Below are 21,802 nucleotides of genomic sequence, written 5' to 3' on the forward strand. Positions count from 1 at the left end.
CGGGGCCAAGCCTGGCCCGGGAGGGGCTCCTCGCTCCAGCCTTGGCGCCAAGTGAGGTCCACTGGGGTCACTTGCAGGCCCCAGACTGATTCACTGGGGAAGACCTTCCTTCTGGTCACTCTGTGCCACCTTGACCCCCGCTCCCATCTCCCATCCGGTCACTGAGGGAGCCTTTGAAAACCAAGACCAGACCAGGAGCTTACCAGCAGCTTCAACGGATCCTGGAATAACATTCACATTCGTACACTGGCTCACACAGCACAAGGCCGCAGGGGACAGTGGTCTAGAGCCTTCCACAACTCTGCCTTCCACATATTCTTTGCATCTCTCTTTAGCTCAGTGATTGTTCCTGGGAGGTGGGTGGGGGGAGTTGGAGGAAATTGAGAGGAGGGTGATTTTGTCACTCAGGGGACAAGTTGGTTGTTGTTCAGTCGTCAAGTCGTGTCCAACTCTCTGCGACCCCATGGACTGCAGCACGGCAGGCTTCCCTGTGCTTCATTATCTCCCTGAGTTTGCTCAAACTCATGTCCATTGAGTCAGTGATGCCATCCAACCATCTCATCCTCTGTTGCCCTCTTCTCCTCCTGCCCTCAATCTTTCCCAGCATCAGGGTCTTTCCCAATGAGTTGACTCTTCGCATCAGGTGGCCAAAGTATTGGTGCTTCAGCTTTAGCATCATTCCTTCCAATTGTCACAACTTTTGGGGGGAGGGTGCTACTTACTGACTGGTGTCTCCTGGGTGGAGGCCAGGGATGCTCTTCAACTTTCTGGGATGAACAGGACAGCTTCCATGGCACAAAGTTAGCCAGTTCAAAATGTCAGTAGTGTTAAGGTTGAAAAAATAGTAAAAAAAAAACCCAAAAAACTCACCTCCTCCAGAAAGCCTTTCTTGATTCCTTAAATAGCAGAGATATGTTCTTTGGCTCTCATGCACTTCTGATCTTAGATGTCACAGCCTCTACCACCCTGTGGTCCCTGAACTCCAGGGAAAGAGCCTGGGTATCATTGAACCTACATCTTTGGCTTCCTTTCTCTCTAGCTTGTGAATCTCTGGAAGTCAGGGACTATTGTCATCCACACATGTGTCTCAGCTATATCATAGAATCTGACTCATGGTGGGTACTAAGTAAATACTTGTTGAAAGAGCAAATGGATGGATGGATGGATGGATGAATGGATACAGTTGTAGGCTGAGACTCAAGAAAACCAAGTTATCTTCTTTTTATGTGTGTTAGTTGCTCAGGCGTGTCTGACTCTTTGCGACCCTATGGACTGTAGCCTGCCAGGCTCCTTTATCTATGGAATTCTCCAAGCAAGAATACTGGAGTGAGTCGCCATTTCCTTCTTCAGGGAATCTTCCCGACCTAGGGATCCAACCCGGGTCTCCTGCACTGTAGGCAGATTATTTGCCATCTGAGCCACCAGGGAAGCCCAATAATGCTCCCACAGGCATGCTGTTAAACTTGCTTTCAATTCTAGTCCCTCCTTCCAGATTGGCTTAATACATCGTCTCCCAGTAGACTGGTCCCTTTAAAAGTGTGTGGACGGAAGTGTACTGAGCTCTTTGCAAAAGAGAAGACCCACCCTTTTGAGCTGAGATACCATTATTTTCATGTGTTACCCTGATAATATCTGTTATCCCTCCGTGCTTAGGAAAGCCCTGGATAAAGGCTTTGTGCTGCAAACAGTACAGCCACAGTCTCAGGGATCTTAATCTCTTATCTATGACTTTATTTTGGAAAATTGGGCTTGCTTCTAGCTCCACCCTTTCCCCCCTAGTTCATGCTAATGCTTTCAACAAAGATCCCCAGAAGGGGAAATAGGATTGAGTTCATCCCAGCCAGGAATCATCCCCCCCTAACCAGCCCAACCCCGGAGTGGGTGGAGGGGCTAGTGGGTCCCACCCCCCATTCAATCATGTACTATCAGCTCCCTACACACCCTGGAGAATCACCAAATGGAGTTTAGAACAATAAGAATTTGAAGAGGAAAAAAACAACAATAGATTTGGGGCTGTTCCCCTAAGCCAAAGTTTCTCAACCTTAGTACTTTGGATATCCGCAGGCATGTCCAATCCCTTCAGTAGTGTCTGACTCTTTGCCACCTCATGGACTGTAGCCTGCAAGGCTCCTCTGTCCATGAGATTTTCCAGGCAAGAATCCTGGAGTAAGTTGCCATTTCCTACTCCAGAGGATCTTTCAGACTTGTCTCCTGCATATCTTGCATTGCAGGAGAATTTTTTACCTGCTGAGCCACCGGAGTATCTGGGACTGGATAATTGTGATTGGTGGGGGGTGGGGGGGATTTTGTCCTGTGCACCCAGAATCCCTTCTTTTCACAATGTCAACTGTTGACATTGGGGAGGGCACTGATCACGATTTTTATCTGTGTCAATAACCTAGGGAAGACTAAATGTTGGGCTAGTTAGAATGGGTCCCGAAGTCTAGCCACAAATTCTTCATGAGCCTGCAGAGTGGACTTAGGGAAGTCAATAGAGCTCTCTGAATCCTAGTATTTGGATGGATAAAAGAGATATCCATTGAATTTCCAGTTATGTTCATGAGTTCACCATCTAAAATACAGTCATCATACATCTATTATGTATGAAGCTCATGCAATGATTTCATTCCCAGGACCACTTCATACAGTTGTGTCTCTGACCTCATCCCCTACTCCCCAGCCTTTCATGCCCTAACCACCCCCACCTCCTGGCTTCCCTGCTGCTCCTCCAACACACCGGGCAGACTCCAACCTCAGGGCTTTTGCACCTGCTGTTTCCTCTGCATCAAATGTTCTTGCCCAGGTATATGTGTAGTTGGTTCTCTCACCTGCTTTAGATTTTGTCACATATGTGACCTTCTCAGTGAGGCCTTTCTGGATCACACTATCTAACCTCCCCACTCCCATCCATTCCAACACACACACATGGACTCACACAATTCCCCTTTCTCGCTCTAGTTTTTCTTAATTTAACCTGCTGTGCACTTTACTTACTTATTTTGTTCATGATCTCGTCTCCTACACAAGGATGAAGGTGGAATCTGTGTCTGTCTTGCTCACTGCTCTGTTTCCAGTGCCTGCCATGCCACCTTGCCCCAAAGTCATCCTCAAAAATATTTGAATGGGTGAATGAGTGAATGGGCTTCCCAGGTGGCCCTAGTGGTTAAGAACCTGCCTGCCTATGCAGGAGATGCAAAAGACCCAGGTTTGATCCTGGGTGGGAAAGATCCCCTGGAGGAGAAAATGACAACCCACTGCAGTATTCTTGCCTGGAGAATCCTGTGGACAGAGGAGCCTGGTGGGCTACAGGCTACAGGGTTGCAAAGAGTTGGACATGACTGAAGTGACTGAGCATGCACACACATGGATGAATAAATTAAAACAGATCTTACTGGCCTTTGTTGTACACAGACTGAGGATCAGAAAGCTTCAAGCATTTGTCCCAGTTAGTAAAAGAGGGCCAACAGTTGATCCCCCTTCTATTTGTCCCATGAGCCAGATGGCCCTGCCAAGCTAACAGACCCACTCTGCCTGGATAGTGAGAGAGGCAGGACTTAAAAACACAATTATACATCGAATGAATTACTTATGATTTTGCAAGGCCTTCTGAGGCAAGTGTAGATGTTGACAGAGATTTCATCAGAGAGCTGATTCAAATGGTGAAGGTCTCGCTCTTTTGAATCTTTTTCACAAATAAAGGGGAAAAAAAAAGAAAAAAAAACCCTGTCTCTACAATAGGATATCTATGTTCACGGTCGTTTTAGATTTGGGTTTCAACAGAAGTCCAAACGAATGAAGGGAAAAACATCACCGTATGTTTATCCTCATTCTTTCAAACCCAACCCGTCACGGCATTCTGTTTTTTAAATAGACTTTCTGGAAAACAACAATATCCGTCTGCTACCCGCGCCCTTGCTAACTCCTGCAAAACAAAACGGCCATAAATAGGACTTGGGAAGCAATTGCTTGCTCGTGCTGACTCAAATAGGAACAGTAGAAAGTTCAGCTGCATCACACAATGGCTGGTTCCTGGTGGAAGTGTGTGTGTGTGTGTGTGTGTGTGTGTGTATCTATTGGGCCTGGGGCCATGGCTGGAGTCTTTTCAGTTACAGAATGAAGCCCTACTTTTTCTTTTTTTTTTTTTTTTAAATTATTAGAGCATAGTTGCTTTACAATGTTGTGTTAGTTTCATTGTACAGCAAAGTAAATCACCTATTGTTGTTGCTGTTCAGTCGCTCAGTCATGTCCATCTCTCTGTGACCCCAAGGATTGTAACCCACCAGGCTCCCCTGTCCTTCACTATCTCCCAGAGTTTGCTCAATTTCATGCCCATTGAATTGGTGATGCTACCTAACCATCTTATCCTCCGCAGCCCTCTTCTCCTTTTGCCTTCAATCTTTCCCAGCATCAGGGTCTTTAACAGTGAGTCGGCTACATATATCCCTCTTTTTTTTGGATTTCCTTCCCATATAGATCATCACAGAGCCTTGAGTAGCGTTCCCTGTGCTATACAATATGTTCCCATTAGTTATCTATTTTGTACCTACTATCAGTAGTGTATGCGTGTCAATCCCACTCTTCCAATCCATTCCATCCCTTTTTACCCTCTTACAGTTGTTCTCTAAGCCTGTGTCTCTATTTCTGCTTTGCACATACCCTTGTTTCTTGAATGCTCCAGTGCTCATGGGGGTGAGATTCACCATGAGATTCTGGTGTCTAAGGCAGGGGGTTCCAGAGCCATGACATTGACAGCTATTGATGGCAGCGTACTAGCTGACATGCTTGGCTTTCCCGCTGTGGCTGCCGGATGCATTGTGCCTTGTCGTCCTCAGAAACCACTCGCATGGCATACTCTGAGGTCTTGGGGTTGCCCTTGACCTGGCCCCTTGCATTAATGAGCATAAACCTTCCCAGTGATCCTTTCCCTGGCCTTGTTTCGGGTTCTTAGTACAGTCCACGAACTCATTTAGTCTGCCATGCAACAGTTAGAAGCAGGCCTTGTCTCCATCCCTTTTTAATCTTCAGTGCAGCCCTTGAAAACAGGTCCATCCCCTTTCAAAATATGGAAAAGGGAGGGTCAAAAACACACAGTGACTTATCTCCAGGCACAAAACTAGGAAACAGCCAAACTGAGATTCGAATCCAGAGAGCGGGTCCCAAAGTGGCCGCAAAGTTCTAAACCTTCAGGATACATTTGCTTCCACCTGTGTCTCTAAGGTCCTCACCCTAAAAGACAGTGATGTCAGCACCCCCTAATTTATTTATATTTTAAAAATATTTTTATTTATTTATTTTTTATTTGCAACATGTTCCCTGACCAAGGATTGAACCCAGGCCCCCTGCATTGGGAACATGGAGTCTTAGCCACTGAACCACCAGGGAGGTCCCATCCCCCTGATTTAAATATGTATTGTGTCCTTACTTGGATGACTTCTGGTTTCTAAAAATCCTCACATCAATCTTCCAAGGACTTAACTAGCCATTTCCATGCCCTGTGTTTTCAGGCTTAGAATCTAGGTTCAGGGAAGTTAAGGGACTTTGATAGGATTCCACCACCAGAAAGTGGGCAGAAGCATGCACTGGATCCCAGATTGCTGCTGCTGCTAAGTAGCTTCAGTCATGTCCAACTCTGTGCGACCCCACAGATGGCAGCCCACCAGGCTCCCCTGTCCCTGGGATTCTCCAGGCAAGAACACTGGAACGGGTTGCCATTTCCTTCTCCAGTGCATGAAAGTGAAAAGTGAAAGTGAAGTCGCTCAGTCGTGTCCGACCTGATTGTCTAGATGCAACTTATTTTTTTAAGATTGTTTTTTTTTTTGATGTGGACCATTTTTAAAGTCTTTATTGAATTTGTTACCACATTGCTTCTGTTTTATGTTTTGACTTTTTGACCATGAGGCCTGTGATTTTAGCTGCTTGACCAGGGATCGAACCTGCACCCCCTTGCGTTGGAAGTTGAAGTCTTAACCACTGGACCGCCAGGGAAGTCCCTAGATTCAACTCATGAATGTCTAAATTTCTAGCCTTTGTTCTTACACTATTCAGCAGCCTTTATAGTCTCTTCCCTACTAGTGCTCATAACTACCCTGCTGGCTGATTTTGGTTTTCTCTGTTTTAACTTGTGATCTTGGTCAAATTGCTTCATCTCTGTGCTTCAGTTTTCTCATCTATAGAATGGCAATGATCAACATAAAGACTTAAGTGAGCTCATATAAACTTCAGAACACTTCCTGGCATGCGAATGATTATTGTTATAGTTTCTGTCATTATTATATCTTATTCTATTGTTTCTCCTTTTGTCTGCTGCAGGAAAGTCAGCCCTATCTCTGTCATTTCTACGTACCCGTCTTCTCTGCTTACTGGTTCAAACACCTCAACCCTGCTATTCATTAAAAGCCGCCACATCCATGAAGCCTTCTGTGGTTTTTCCAGGTCTCATGGACTTCTCTCCCCTCTCCAAGTCACTCCAGCCTATATCAGACACCTCAGCACAGAACCGTGTGCTTCTATGAGTATGCCCTGTTTCCTGAGTGTCATCATTTCTTCCTCAATCAGGTACCATCCTGCGCTGTTGTGAGTAACCCCTCCTTCTTGAGAAAATGGTCTTCTCCTGACTCAGGCACCAATATCTAGACTTTGTCTTTTGTTGGCCCAGAGGGCTTAGGGAAGTGCTGAGGCCACAGGGGTTTGGCAAGGAGCTGGGTGAGAATCCTGTTTTAACTGCCTAACCATCACTTAATTTCTGAGGTTGTGGGCACCTCACTAGTATATAGGGGATAATCACCCCTACCTTTCGAGGGTGGTTAGAAGCAATCAGTGAGAGAATGTCTATGCAAATGCCTGTATCAGATACTAGATTAGATCCTTCTTATTAATAGCAGCACAGCATTCATCAGCCATTTAGAAAATATCTGTGCTAAATATTCTTTTTTCTTTTTAAACTTAATTTTAACTTTTATTGGAGTATAGTTGTTTTACAATGTTGTGTACTAAATATTTTACATATTGTTGTTGTTTGGTTGCTAAGTCATGTCTGACTCCTTGTAACCCCGTGGACTGCAGCATACCAGGCTTCCGTGTCCTTCACTATCTCCCGGAGTTTGCTTGAGCTCATATTCATTGAGTCAGTGATGCTACCCAACCATCTCATCCTCCCTCGGTCACCCCCTTCTCCTCCTCCTTCCTCTGAATATATGGAGAAGGACCTTGGCTCTCACACCGAGCTGTCTGTGTCTCAGCTGTTTTACTTACCTGTTATGTGGGGAGAGTTAATTAACCTCCTTAAGCCTTGGCTTTCCCATTATCAAAAGGAAGATTATAATATGCAGCTCACAAAATTGGTGTGAACTATAATTTAAAACCTAGGCATACATACAGACATTACTTTGCCAACAAAGGTCCGTCTAGTCAAGGCTATGGTTTTTCCTGTGGTCATGTATCAATGTGAGAGTTGGACTGTGAAGAAAGCTGAGTGCCGAAGAATTGATGCTTTTGCACTGTGGTGTTGGAGAAGACTCTTGAGAGTCCCTTGGACTGCAAGGAGATCCAACCAGTCCATTCTGAAGGAGACCAGCCCTGGGATTTCTTTGGAAGGAATGATGCTAAAGCTGAAACTCCAGTACTTTGGCCACCTCATGCGAAGAGTTGACTTATTGGAAAAGACTCAGATGCTGGGAGGGATTGGGGGCAGGAGGAGAAGGGGGAGACAGAGGATGAGATGGCTGGATGGCATCACTGATTCGATGGATGTGAGTCTGAGTGAACTCCAGGAGTTGGTGATGGACAGGGAGGCCTGGCGTGCTGCGATTCATGGGGTTGCAAAGAGTCAGACACGACTGAGGGACTGAACTGAACTGAGGCATACAGAGATGGTTTATTACTTGGTAGTTATTGTTATCGACGTATTTCCCTCCCTCCTCACCTTTCTCTCTTTACTTCCTATCATAGCAACTCACACAGTCTATTGAAAATATCTCTTCTCTCGTCTATTACTATATCGTGAGCTCCTTAAAGGAATGGATGAAAGTCTTTTCTCTCTGAAGGTGGTTGGATGAATAGATGATGGTTCATCACTGAATGGATAAATGAGTGAATGGGTGCATTGATGGATAAATGAAAGACAGGAGGCTGGATGTAGGTAGGTAGGTAGCTATATATATGCGTGTAACCCACTCAAGTATCCTTCCCTGGGAAATCCCATGCACAGAGGAGCTTGGTGGGCTACAGTCCTCAAGACTGCAGGAGAGTTGGACTCGACTTTGCGACTAAACAAAAATGGTTTCATAAATGAAGGGATAAGTACATGGCTGGCTGGCTGGCTAGATGGATGGAAAGTTATGTGTATGCATAGATAAATGGATATTTGGATGAATTCATGGATGTATAAATGAATGGATGAGGATGGGTGCATGCATGGATGGGTGTATATAGGTATGTATGTCTGTATGACTTAATTAATAGATGAATGGAAGTTTGAATGCTTGAATAAATGAATAGATGGATGAACACATGTATGTGTATGTATGAATGGGTGCATGTTTGGATGCATGAATCCAGGAATAAGCTGATGAGTGGATTCATTAATGAATGGATGACAGAAGCATTTATGCCTATAGATGGATGGATGATTGAATGGTTTTGTGGATGAATGGATAAATGGGTGATTATTTTAAAAAATGTGTTCTGGTACTTAGCTATATTTTTATTCTAAATCTTTATCACTGAGGGTTCTGATCCCTTCTCTGAACCCAAACATGGGAAAAGAATGTACTAGAATAATCTACTCTGTGTCCCATAAAAGGATGCCTGGTGCAACATGGCACCATGTTAAATGGATGTAGATCAACATCACTCGGAAGTGTTTGCTGTAATTGTCTCTAAATGCCTTTTCAATATGATATCTCAGAAACTGATTCAAAGCTTAGTCCAACTTCCTCCACACTAGAGGTTAAGACTAGAGAGGAGCCCAGATGCCACGTGTTTTGACACTTTGACTTTTCAGACCTGGAAATCGAAGCCCAGAAGAGGAAAAGGACTTGCCCAAGGTCTCACAGCAGATGTATGTCAGACCCTGAAACAAAATCTCACAGGCTGAGACCAGGGTTTCTGCTGCAAAATACTGCTTGGTTTCCTCTGTTTTGTCAGAACTTCCTGGCCCCAGATGCTTTGGAACGTCCTCAGATAAAGACCTTCTCTCTCTTTGGCTCCAACACCCACGGGTCCCGAGAGCCAACTTGAACTTGTTCATCTGCTGTGTGACAGTCGTTGACTTAGCCGCCAACACCTGGCCGGAGAGCAGTTGGAAGGATTTAGAGAGACAAGGAATTTGCCTTGTGTGGGTAGATTCTGAAGTTTGCCCTCTGGGGTTTCAGCGTTTAATGCTTCCCCCTTGTCTCCTGACTTTCTAAAGGGAAATCTTTCTTCTCTTTCTCTTTCATTAGTAGAATAAAAGGAAGGAAGACAGACACACACAGAGAGTTTGCCCTAGTTACTCAACAAAGGCCCCCCACAAAGATTGTGTTTGCTCATCCCTGGGGCCACGGGGGCCCTCTTAGTCTTCCTGGAATCTTCAGAGTGGCAGTAATGAACGCGAGCCCTTCTTGCACTAGGGCTGGGTCCTCCCTTCCTCCCTCCCTCTCTCCTCCTCCCACCTTGCCTTGGAACTGCTAGAGTGTTGAGCAGAACTCTACTGCAACGGTTTTACATTTCAGCCTATCTCTGGGTTTCTGAAATTTCCCGTCTTGAAAGAATCTAAACCTCCATAGCCGGAGCCCTCTCACCTGGGAGGGTGACCTCATCTGGTCTCTCAGGGCACAGATGGGGATAGCAACAACCATGGCAGCGACATCCATAAGAGCAACAGCTGCATCCAAAGAGCTGACCGTGTGCCAGTCACTGATCGCACTCAGTCTCCACAGCAGCACTGGGAAGGGTACGCTGCGCACATCCTCATTTGATGGATAAAGAAACTGAGGCATGGAAGAGGCCACCCAGCTTGGGTTCCAGCGCTGTGTTTAATGACTTCATTATACTAGGCGCCATATGCATTGGAGGAGGAAATGGCAACCCACTCCAGTGTTCTTGCCTGGAGAATCCCAGGGATGGCAGGACCTGGTGGGCTGCCGTCTATGGGGTCCTACAGAGTCGGACACGACTGAATCGACTTAGCAGCAGCAGCAGCATACTGAGTGCTTACCTGGTTTAATTCAATTCATCTTCTTTATGACTTAGCCAGGTAATCAGTATCCTTATACCTATTTACAGAGATGATCAGTATCCTTATACCTATTTACAGAGATGATCATACTGGGAACAGAGGTTGAGTTGCTTGTCCAAGGACACACCACACAGCTGGTAATGACAGAGCTCTATGCCATCTTCCCAGTGGCAGTGACTTTGTAAATATTTTATAGAATTATAAACTCATGAATATTTTGGGATGGATGAGACTGTAAGCAGTATCTAGGTGAAATATTAGAGGTTTGCATAGAGAGGCAAAGTGACTCACCAACAATCATAAGGCTGGTTAGCTACAGACTTCCTGGAAGAGTTGTAGAATAATAATAATTATTATTATTACACTATTTGAAATCGTGATTATTATTATTTTGAGAATTGCAATGGGCCTTGGAATCTTTTGTCAATGCACACTCTCTTCTGTGCAAATCAAATTGCAAAGTCATTAAAATAATAGCTACTTGTAAAGTAGCCTGGTGGGGCATTTGAAGATACCATCCCACTGAAACACCTACACACACACACACACACACACACACACAACACAACATCATACACCTTTCTTCCTTGGGTAGTGCTTTGGGTTTCGATACATACGCTGTGTGTGTTTCTTTTTCTCCCTTACATGACACTCAGGGATGAGGCCATCTCAAGGGATCTCTGGGGCTTCCCAGGTGGCGCTAGTGGTTAAGAACCCACCTGCCAGTGTAGGAGACATAAGAGATGTGGGTTCGATCCCGGGGTCAGGAAGATCCCCTGGAGGAGGAAATGGCAACCCACTCCAGTATTCTTGCCTGGAGAATCCCATGGACAGAGAAGCTTCGTGGGCTTACAGTCCATGGGGTTGCAAAGAGTCAGACATGACTGAAGCACTTAGCATGCACAAGGGATCTGTATGTGTCCTGGAGGAGATCGTCTTTACCATGTTCTGAGCTTGGTTTCCTGCGGGAAAGTGTGGCTTGGACCCAAGAGAGGGAAACTGCTGAGAAAGAGAATTTGGAACTGATAAACGGGGGAGGGGAGGAAGCACAAGTGAGCAGGGATGGTTCTGCCTGAGAAAAACTGGGTGGCAGGGACTACATCTCAGCTTTGCAACCAAGATAGGGCAGGCCCCCACAGGCTCTGAGAGCTTGCCTGATGGGGCTGGTGGAGATGGGGCAGAATGTACTGCAGTTAAAAGATAAAATGCCAGAAACTCTCCAGGTATCATTGATCTTAAACATGTTTGTGACCCAGAAAATGACCACATTTCATCTTTTTTTTTTTTTAAGTGTTTGTTCTTATTATTAATTTATTTGGCTACACTGGTCTTAGTTGCAGCATGCAAACACTGAATTCCAGCATGTGGGATCTAGTTCCCCGACCAGGGATCAAACCCAGGCCCCCTGCATTGGGAGCTCGGAGCCTTAGCCACTGGACCACGGGGGAAATCCCAATATTTCATCTTAAGTGAGCTTCCAGGACAAAGTTTCTCAGATGGGGAGGGACTTTCAGAAGATATATGGAATAGGACATTATATGTAACATTAAACCACACAGTGGAAACATTCCCTTTTCTATTCCTTCCCACTCCTTTGGTTCTTCAGGAAGCAAATCTTCATTTGGTTCTTTTACTGCTTTATTTCCTCCAACACTTGCTCATCTCTCTTAAACAGAAGGAGAGCTCCCCACAGGCCCAGAGCCCATTCGGGACAATCTGATTAGAATTTAGCATCAGTCGTTGTGTTCTTTGTGTTTATTTTCAAGGCAACTTTCTACTTGGAGTAAAGGACCCTGGGATGCCAAGGGCTGGAGTAATATACAGTTGTCTTTTGAAATGCAGTGATGTCCGTACATACAAAACTTTAAGCTGCAAACTTTCAAAGATGTGAATGAGCATCCGCATGTCCAATCACGTTAGTTCACTTGTAGGGTGTACAGTCTCAAGTGGGTGCCTCCTCTACAAGTGGTTGGCTGTACAGCGCTTTATAGAGTCAAGTAGTTCAGCATTTTTGTAGCTAGAACCTGTGGCATCAACATCAGACATGAGTGACATTGCACTTGCCCTCTGTCTCATATTGCTGACGATCCTTCAGCTCTCCCATCTCTCACCTCCCTTCTTTCCTCCAGTTAGTAACTCTTCTTGCTTGTTCACTCGATAGCAGCCCCCGTAGGCCAGCTGTTGTACTATACTTTTCAAGGTACTACACTGTGAGGTTAAAAAGGCTATCTTTATATTTTGTGTTTGTTTTTATGTATTATTTATATGAAAAGAGTTATAAACCTATTACAGTACAGTACTATATAGTTGATTGTGTTATTTGGGTACTTAGGCTAACTTGGTTGGACTTACAAACATGCTTTCCGAATAGAACCCATTCATAGTTAGGCGTCTGGGCATGCATGCTCAGCTGCTTCAGTCGTGTCCAACTCTGTGACTCCATGGACTGCAGCCTGCCTGGATTTCCCAGGCGAGAATACTGGAGTGGGTTTGCCATGCCCTCCTCTAGGGGATCTTCCAACCCAGGGATCGTACCCACATCTCCTGCATTGCAGGTAGACTCTTCACTACTGAGGCACCAGGGATGCCCTGTATGTAGGGAACTTACTAAAAAGTACTAGACAATAAAATGAGTTGGTATGAAGAACATCATGAAGTCTAATAGTGCAGACAATTTATGGAGGTTGCAAAAGTCTGAAGATAATAAAGAATGACTGATGTCTGGGGACATACCAGTCTAGATGAGAAATGGAGAGACAGCAGGCAAGGGGAACATGGGGAAAGAGTGCCTTTTCTGAGTCGCAGGAAGGTGCTATATGTGTTAGCTGTAGTTATGGAAGTTGGCCATGGGTAAGGAATGGTTGAGTGGTATAAGGCAGGATAAGCTTGCTGTTGTCACAAATAACCCCCAAACTTCACTGGCTTTACCCAGTGGAAGGCCAATCAGGTGCTCTCATTGGTGGGATGTCCTCCACCAGTGACCACCAAATGGTGCTTCTTCAGGGACCCAAGTTCCTTCAAAGCCCTAGTCTTTCCATTTAGCTGGTGAATGATCACCATGGGTGGTTTTCGTGGACCACATCAGGATGTATACTCTTATCACTTCTGTCCCATCCCATTGGCTGCAGCACTGTCATGTGACTACACTAACTGCAAAGGGTTCTGGGAAACAGATTGGGGGGTGGTGCAGCTAGTCAGTCTCTGTCTTTGATGGTTAGTTCACTCAATTTATTTAGCCAATATTCGTTCAATACATATTTATTCAATCAGTATTTTAATATTTACTCATTTGGTATTTACTGAGCAGCTATCTTATGCCAAGCATTTTTGCATCTCCATTTAATTAAAGTGATGGCTTTACCCTTTGCATGTGTGTTTGGAGATCATTTATAAGATAGTTTGGAAAACTTAATTGCACATCCTGTATTTTCAGCTAGAGTGGTGATTCTACTCTTTTCATGTGTTTAGAGATAATTTGTGAGATGTTTGAAAAATGAATCCCATGTGCTATAGTGTATTTAAATGATCTTTTCAGAAATAATTACTCATTTTCAGTGGAGGTACTTGAGGGTAAGGGACATTATCCCCAAATACCTAGTATTGAGCCAGGCACATAAATGTTTTGTAGAAAAGAAGTTTCTAGACACAATGACTACATAACACTGGCACTGGACTAGCGAGTTGGGTTGCCAGCAAACAATCAAGCTCTTTACCCACATCACCGTCTCATTAAACCAGGATAGAATCCCAAGACTGAAAAGAAGGGTGCTCTTGGTATCCTTTCCCACATCTCCTGGTTGCCATGGGAACATGCCATCTGGCAGCCACAGGTCAGGAGAGGCTGGGGGCCCTAGACATTCTGCAGGGCCTCCTACCAATGAGCACTGATATCCATTCTTTCACCCAAAACACAGGCGTTCCTTTACCTGAGGCAGAGGTAGTATTTTCTGCTTAATAAGATCTGCATGAACTTACCTGTTGAACTCATCCAAGGGCAAATTCCTCCAAAGAGTGGGATTCAGGGAATATCCCAGGGCAGCTCATTCATCTACTGTGTATTGAATGTCAGTTCAGCACTTCCAGATTCTATGCAGCCTTTATGTGTAAGTTGTTTCTTTGGACATCTACCTTGGGAATGGTTTGTGGGTCTTGGCATATCCATGAAACCACATTGCTCATAATATTTCTAGGCTATTTCTCTCCTCCTAGTCATGTGATCCACATAGTAAAGATCAGTTAAGATCATGCTATTAAAAAAAGATGCCCTTGAACCTATATCTTGGGACATTTCCCCACGTCATTAACATTGTTTATATGTTTTTGATGTTTCTGTAATAATTTGGCTCTTTATCAAAGATTTTTAAGTAGGGAAGAACATTATCAGATTAGAATTTTTTAACTTCAGAATGAAGATGGGGTAATGGGAACAGAGACGTAGGTGAGAGTGAAAAAAAGATAAGAGGCTGGTGGAATAGTCTGGAAACAAGCACTGGATCTCAGAGAAGCAGCCATGTGTGCTGGGTAAGATTGGGCTCCACATGGTCTCCACCTAATCCACAGGCACACTCAAGAATGTTCAGTTTCCTCTTCTCTGTTCCCACTGGGCTATAGAAGACCTCGTTTATGGGGAAAAAAAAATTCAATTTTGACCAAAAGATGCACTGATAAGTTCTGATATTTAAAATTTCCCAGTATGAGGCTATCAAACTTTGAAGCAGGTCCCATGTGTACCTTTTCAAACACGATTTGAAATATATTTTTTAAAATGACTTAAACCTGACCTCAAATCTTCACTGTGTTACTTGCTAGCTGTGTGACCTTGGGCAAGCCACTTAACCTCTCTGAGCCTCTCAGCTTTCTCTTTGGAAAATTGCTCCCTGCTCCTCAGGGTAAAATGAGACATTGTACAGAGCCCAGCTTAATACTTAGAACACGGTAAATACTCAATGACTCCCGCTTGCTCCTGTCTTCTCAGATGCAGGTTAGATTCTTGCCGCATTGCTCTCTGTCAAGAATAGCAGCGAGAGACAAGCTGCAGACAAAGACAGTGGCTTAATCGTCTCATCCTCCTGGCTGCTGACCTCCTGGGGCCAAGGCTTGTTTGCCTTGGAAGACGTGCTGAGGGCTCCCAAGGTGCTTTGTTTAACTGATGGCCTTTGAGGGCTGGGGCAAGGGATCAGGAGACCTAGAGAGGCTTGGGTCAGATCAAAGGGGCTTGCCAGACAAGCTGGGGCAGAAGCCTAGTGATGCATTGATCCAAAGTGGAGTGACTGGTTAAGCTCTGTTGCTTTTGGGAAGCTGGCTCAATGCGCCACTTATGGAGAAAGGTGAGGCCTTTAATTCCTTGATGATGGCTTGGACATTGAGACACTCTGGACAGGAGGAAGTATATTTGTGAAGGTGGTGGTTTTATGTGGTGATGTTCCAGGCCCAAAGGGTTCCTGGCATGGCATCCTCTCTTTTCCATGTTGATCGTTGGATTTCACGTGACACATTTGGCCTTGGTAGGAATATAAACTCTTCCTTCCCAAACAGCTCCATAAAGGGAGTCTTATGTGGGGAGGGGGATTCTTTAATAAACAATTAAATATTTTACAAAGTAGTCATCTTTATAATGTGTTAATCATGTAAATTTGGCTATTGCTAAGCATCTGTCTATCCATCTACCCTTTCACTCATTCACTTATTCATGCATGTGTTTTTTACTTATTTATCTATCATCCATTGATTGATTGATTTACCCATTCATCCATCCAGTCATTCATTCATTCCTCCATGTTTTTATGTATCTATCCACCTATGCATCTATCTATCCACCTTTCTATCCAGACGTCCAGCCAGCTATGCATCCATCCACCCATCCATCCATCCATCCACCCACCTATTCACCCACCCAACCACCCATCCATCCATCTACCCACCTACCCACCCACCCATCCACCCATCCATCTGTCCATCCATCTATCTGTTCATCCTTTCATGCCCTCACCTACCCATGTGTCTCTCTAACCACCCAGTATCCATTCAGCCACTCACTCATTTTATCCTCTATTCTTGAACTAATTATTCCATCCATAGACTCTCACTGAGTAATCACTCTGTCCCTAGTCCTACTGTAGGCACTGGAAAGATTAGACTTTGGCTTCTCAGAAGCACATGGGTCTCCTGGCAAAACCAACATATAATTAGATAATTACCACCAGCAGGAAAAGTGGAAACTAGGGTCTCTTAAAGCTTGTGGTAGCTTTATGCCAAGTAAATATCGGTGAAGTCCCAACTCCCTGAGTGTCCTTGGACAAGTTCCTGTAGTTTTAAGGTGAGATAGATGGAGTACGTGAAACTGAGGGAAGAGGCCAAGTTCTCACTTTTCAGAATCTTTAACCCCGTTTGCATATCTGTCAAGTTTTCAACTCCTTTCCTTTCCTAGCAATCTCACTTCTAAGAAATCAGCTTGGAAACAACCCAAACATCCAACTCCAGGGAACTGTTTAAGTACATTTTGGTACATCTGAACAATAAGGCACTGTGCAACATTTGAAATGCAAAAGGTAGAAGTTTATGGGCTGATAGGAAAAAGAGTTCAAGACATAGTGTCAAATATAGAAAATTAAGCCGCAGAACGGTGTTTCTGGAAGAATCACTCTGTGCAAAACATATGAGATCACACAGACGTGCCCACCTCTCTCTCCTGTTTATCACAGATCCTTCTTTCATTTTGGGCTGCAAAGAGAAGCTTTCTAGAAGAACCAGAATCTGCTTTTCCTCACCACAGCACCCCCCAAACCTAGAAGTGCTCATGCTCACACTTAGTTGCTCAGTTATATCCGACTCTTTGTGACCCTGTGGGCTGCAGCTTGCCAGTCTTCTCTGTCCATGGGATTCTCCAGGCAAGAATACTGGAGTGGGTAGCCATACGCTCCTCCAGGGGATCTTCCCAACCCAGGGACTGAACCTGCATTTTCTGCATTGGCAGGTGGATTTTATTTTTTTTTTTAACCACCGAGCCACCAGGGAAGACCCAAACCTAGAAATGTGCCTGATATATAGCAGACATCCAGTAAATATTTACTGAATGAATACATGGATGTATGATAAAATGACAGACTATCACTATTGACTTTGGGGCACAGAACTAAAAGTTTTGTTTGGGACTTTTGGCTTTTCTTTTGCTACATAAAATAGATGAATGTTTTATTGCGAAACTTTGAAAATCTAGAAACAAAGTAAAAATGAAATCCTTCAAACACGTTCTGTCTTCCTGGTCTCCGGGAAGGGATTACACAGTGGGGGTGGTACAGCTCCGTTTATTCAAGTTGTTTTTCCTGCGCAATTAGGGAAGGGGGCCTTGTGTGTTTCAAGCCTCCACACTCCCAGGGGGAAAAAGCCAGACCTGTCAGAGAAAACAAACATCTGCTTGTGTGTGTGTGTGTGTGTGTGTGTGTGTGTGTTGAGGTCCATAAAACCCCAGACCCCCATTCTGGAGTAGGAGCTGACATTAGGGAGCTGTTGACAGTCCCTCGGTGTGACCTCTTGCACAATGCCAGGGACAGCTCGGCAGCTTAGGAAAAGGAAGAAAACAAACAAAAAAGTTGGCTGAGTCTGTTTGTTCTGAAGAAACTCAAAGAGGTGTTTGACAGTCAGTAAATGCCAGCTTAGCTGTTGTTTTTAATCTCCAACATGGGAGGCGGGAGGCCTGGGCAGGGATGGGGCCAGGAGGAACGGAGGAGGGCCATACAGGGAGAAATGCAGAGAAGAAGGACCCCGATGGGGTGGGGGGTGGGGAACCTGCAAGCAGAGCAAGTTGAGTGGACTTAATAGGAGATGGGGGGGACTGATTTGGGACCTTTGACCTCTTAGGTGTTACCAGTCGTTTCTTTTTTTAAATCATTTTTTTATCTTATTACATTTTATTCTATTGTAATGTTCCATATTTGGAAGGCAAGCAAAAGCAGCTGACCCATTCTTTTTAGAATCTAGATAGCAACATGAAAAATAGGTTGAATGTACTTCCCAGAGTTAGAAGACCTAGAGGCTAAGGACCAACGGCCTTATTGGCACAGAGGAACAAAATGGGCAGTTTGGAAGACATATTCACATTGGTGACTCTAGAAAGATAATAGTACCACCTGCGTCTCAATCCTTTATCCATTCACTTGGGTATTGATTCATTGATATTTTCCTCCTTCCCTTTCTCCCTCCCAATCCTTCCTTATTTTTTGCTCTTTACAAGTATTTATTGAGCTTCTCCCACATGCCAAGCACTGTTCTGGGATCCCAGGGACTTTGGTATTAAAGAAGTCAAGGAAGAGACCTTGCTGTCACGATGTTTCCATTCAAGCTGCAGAGACATGAAACCAACAACTGTGTTGAGTCGTGTCAAGACTAAGATGGGCAATCAAGTTGGATAAGGACAAGGGGAGTGGGGAGTGATGGGGCTGCTGCAGACAAGGTGGTCAGGGAAGGCCTTTCTGTGGACACTGGAAGAAAGACCTGGATGAAATGAAGGCAAGAACCAGACGGTTCACTGGGAAGGTAGAATTTGAGAGGGACTTTATGTGTGTATCCAACTTCCCCTTGGGGAGGAAGGGCAAGCAGATCGTTTCAAATCCACCTCCTCTGCCCATGGTGGACATCATAATTGACCAGAGAAGATTTTGGCTGAGCCTGAAGGTGGCCTTATATCTCTAGAATCCACTTCACCTTGGGTATACTAGCAACCCAACCAGCTACAATGAACTGGAATTGGTTCTCAAGACACACCTTATTTGCCTGCCCTAAACAGACAGGGCAAATGCTTTAGGACAGACACCTATCTTGTTAAGTGTTATATCTCTGTGGCTGGGCTGTGATCCTGCCTCAGGGATGGTTTTAAGTGTCTCTGAATGAATGAATGGATGAGTGAATGGGAAGAAGGGTATCCAGAGAAGAAACCTGGAAGCTGAAAATGGTTGTGTGCATCCTGGGAACAGCAGGTAGGCCATGAAAATGAGAGAAAAGGGAGAAAAGATCTTATTCTGGATGCATGGGTGCATGCTAGGTTGCTTCAGTTATGTCCAACTCTCTGTGACCCCATGGACTGTTGCCTGCCAGGCTCCTCTGTCCACGGGATTCTTCAGGCAAGAATACTGGAGTGGGTTACCATACCCTCCTCCAGGAGAATTTCCTGACCCAGGGATCAAACTTGTGTTTCTTTTGTCTCCTGCATTGGCAGGCAGGTTCCTCACCACTAGTACCACCACACTTGAATATAATCGCTGAAGACATTTGAGAAGGAAAATGGCATGATGTGAGTGGTTCATATAACACAGTTGTCTGTATGATTGTTCCTAACAGTCCAGTGACAGGTAATATTAATAGAAGTAGTCTAGAGATGGTAATAATAATTGCTAATAATCGCTTTTGTGTCTCTTCCTGTGTTTGGTCTGATTATTTTTATTATTCTCAGGGCAATCATTTAGGTGCTATAATTATTGCCATTTTACAGATAAGAAAACTGAGCCCTGGAGAAAAGTAACTCACCCAGGGTCAAACCGGCAGTAACTGATAATGAATAGCTGAATGGGTTAAATATATTTCTGATTGAAATTGGGAAACTCTGCCTTCCTTGTCCCACAAAGGTTTAGCTACATTTTCTTTATTTCCAGTTAGAACCAAAGGATTCGTTCCCTTCTCTCTGTAGCAGTAGGGGGCAAGAAACTCGTCTTTTATGAGGCTGATGGCAGCTGTCCTTCCCTCCACCCAGCTGTCTTTTCCTGAAATAGGATAGGGCAAGAATTTGAGGTTTTCGCAGATACCAGGAAAATAGCCTGGGACTGGAGATCTGAGTTTGAATCCCAGCCATCACTCTCTGTCAGGGTAACCATAGAAACCAACATCACCACTCAGCTTCAGTTCTTCACTTGTAAAGGAAAACATACCTGCTCCACTCTTGGTTTAGAGGATCCTGATGAAAATTGGTGCATTCTCTGCATGCATGGAAACACTGCCTATTGTGCCCATATGTAGATCTGGCAGTATATGTTCTTTTGTGACAGGTACCATGCTCATATAATAACATAGTTATTTCCTTAGTTATTTCATCATTTAATATTTGGCTCCTGAGCTCAACTGATGAATAGCTGGTGAGGAGATTTGCAATGCACACTTCCAGTCCCTTTGCTTCCTCTATCTTTGATTTCAGCCATTACCTGGTGTCCCATTCTATGCAAGGTCCGATCATATTTCACGCAGGTTGCAATGCACAGGGCTTCACCCCAGGCCCGCTCTGTGGACATCTCGCTTCTAGCCCTAGTCTTTTCTTCAGAAGTCAAATTATGGGACACAACAAAGAACTAGCTCATCATCAACTCATCATCATGGAATATGGCAGGAATTGAATGCCAAGTTTGGGTGGACCTTTGATCACTGGAGTTTGCAAGCATCAGATAAAGCCTCCTTCTTCCTCCTTGAAGACAGGCTGGCCTGAGCCCCGTATCTTGTGTCATCTCATGATGGTCCACTCATTGGTGACATATTGGCTCACTGTTTCATCCCTCCATCCCTTACTTGCACCCTGGGACCCCACCTGGCCATCAAAATACCAACACCTACTTCTTTGTTGCAGCCTGTTTTCTGGGGAACCTGCGCTTAAATAGTGTTGAATTTAGAATTTGAAACTCTGATTGTTTCCTTAGCTACTCATGCTTGTATCTCCCCACCAGAGGACATAGCCCAATGTCTGAGACATAATAGGTGCACAGTACATCCTTAGGAATGCAAGAATGGATTAATGAGATGCTTGTGTCTTAAGAACATAATATAAGATGGATTGAATCTATGGGCCTAGATAGCAAAATGTAGTGGTTACTGTTGGAGACTTTCGAACTGATCAGCAAGATTCAGATGTCAGCTCTGCCACATATTAGCTAGGTTACCTTGCCTGAGTTAAGTGGTCTCTCTGTACCAAGTTTCCTTGCTTGCAAAATGGATACAATTGTGTCATATGTAGAAGGACCTCCTCTATGAAAAGTACTTGGCACATAGTCATAAATCGACCAATGAAATTATGATTCATAGTAATAGTAGTAGTACAAATATTAAATGAGAAAGAATATATTAAAAAGATGTAGGATTGGATGCAAAAGTCACGCAGATGTACGTCACTGAACGTGGCCCCTGTCCCCCCTTTCATTTTCTTTCTGCAAGGATAATAATTCCTAATCTGCCCACGTCTTGTGTGATGATTTTGAGAGCACTTTACAAAGCAGAAAAAGATGATGCGTGGCTCTAACTGATGAACATATATCTAAGGAAAAGGCAAAGGCCCTACATCAAATAATGGAAGATAAATGTACACTTCTGTGTTTCGATTGTGGGCTTCCCAGGTGGCACTAGTGGTAAAGAGCTTGCCTGCCAGTGCAAGAGACCTAAGAGACATGAGTTCGATCCCTGGGTCAGGAAGATCCCCTGGAGGAGGAAATGGCAACTCACTCCAGTATTCTTGCCTGGAGAATCCCGTGGACAGAGGAGCCTGGTAGGCTAAGTCCATAGGGTTGTGAAGAATCAGACAGGACTGAAGCAACTTAGCATGCACATTACAAAACATAA

The sequence above is a fragment of the Bubalus kerabau genome, chromosome 16 (genome assembly GCF_029407905.1).
Source record: "Bubalus kerabau isolate K-KA32 ecotype Philippines breed swamp buffalo chromosome 16, PCC_UOA_SB_1v2, whole genome shotgun sequence".
NCBI lineage: Eukaryota > Metazoa > Chordata > Mammalia > Artiodactyla > Bovidae > Bubalus > Bubalus kerabau.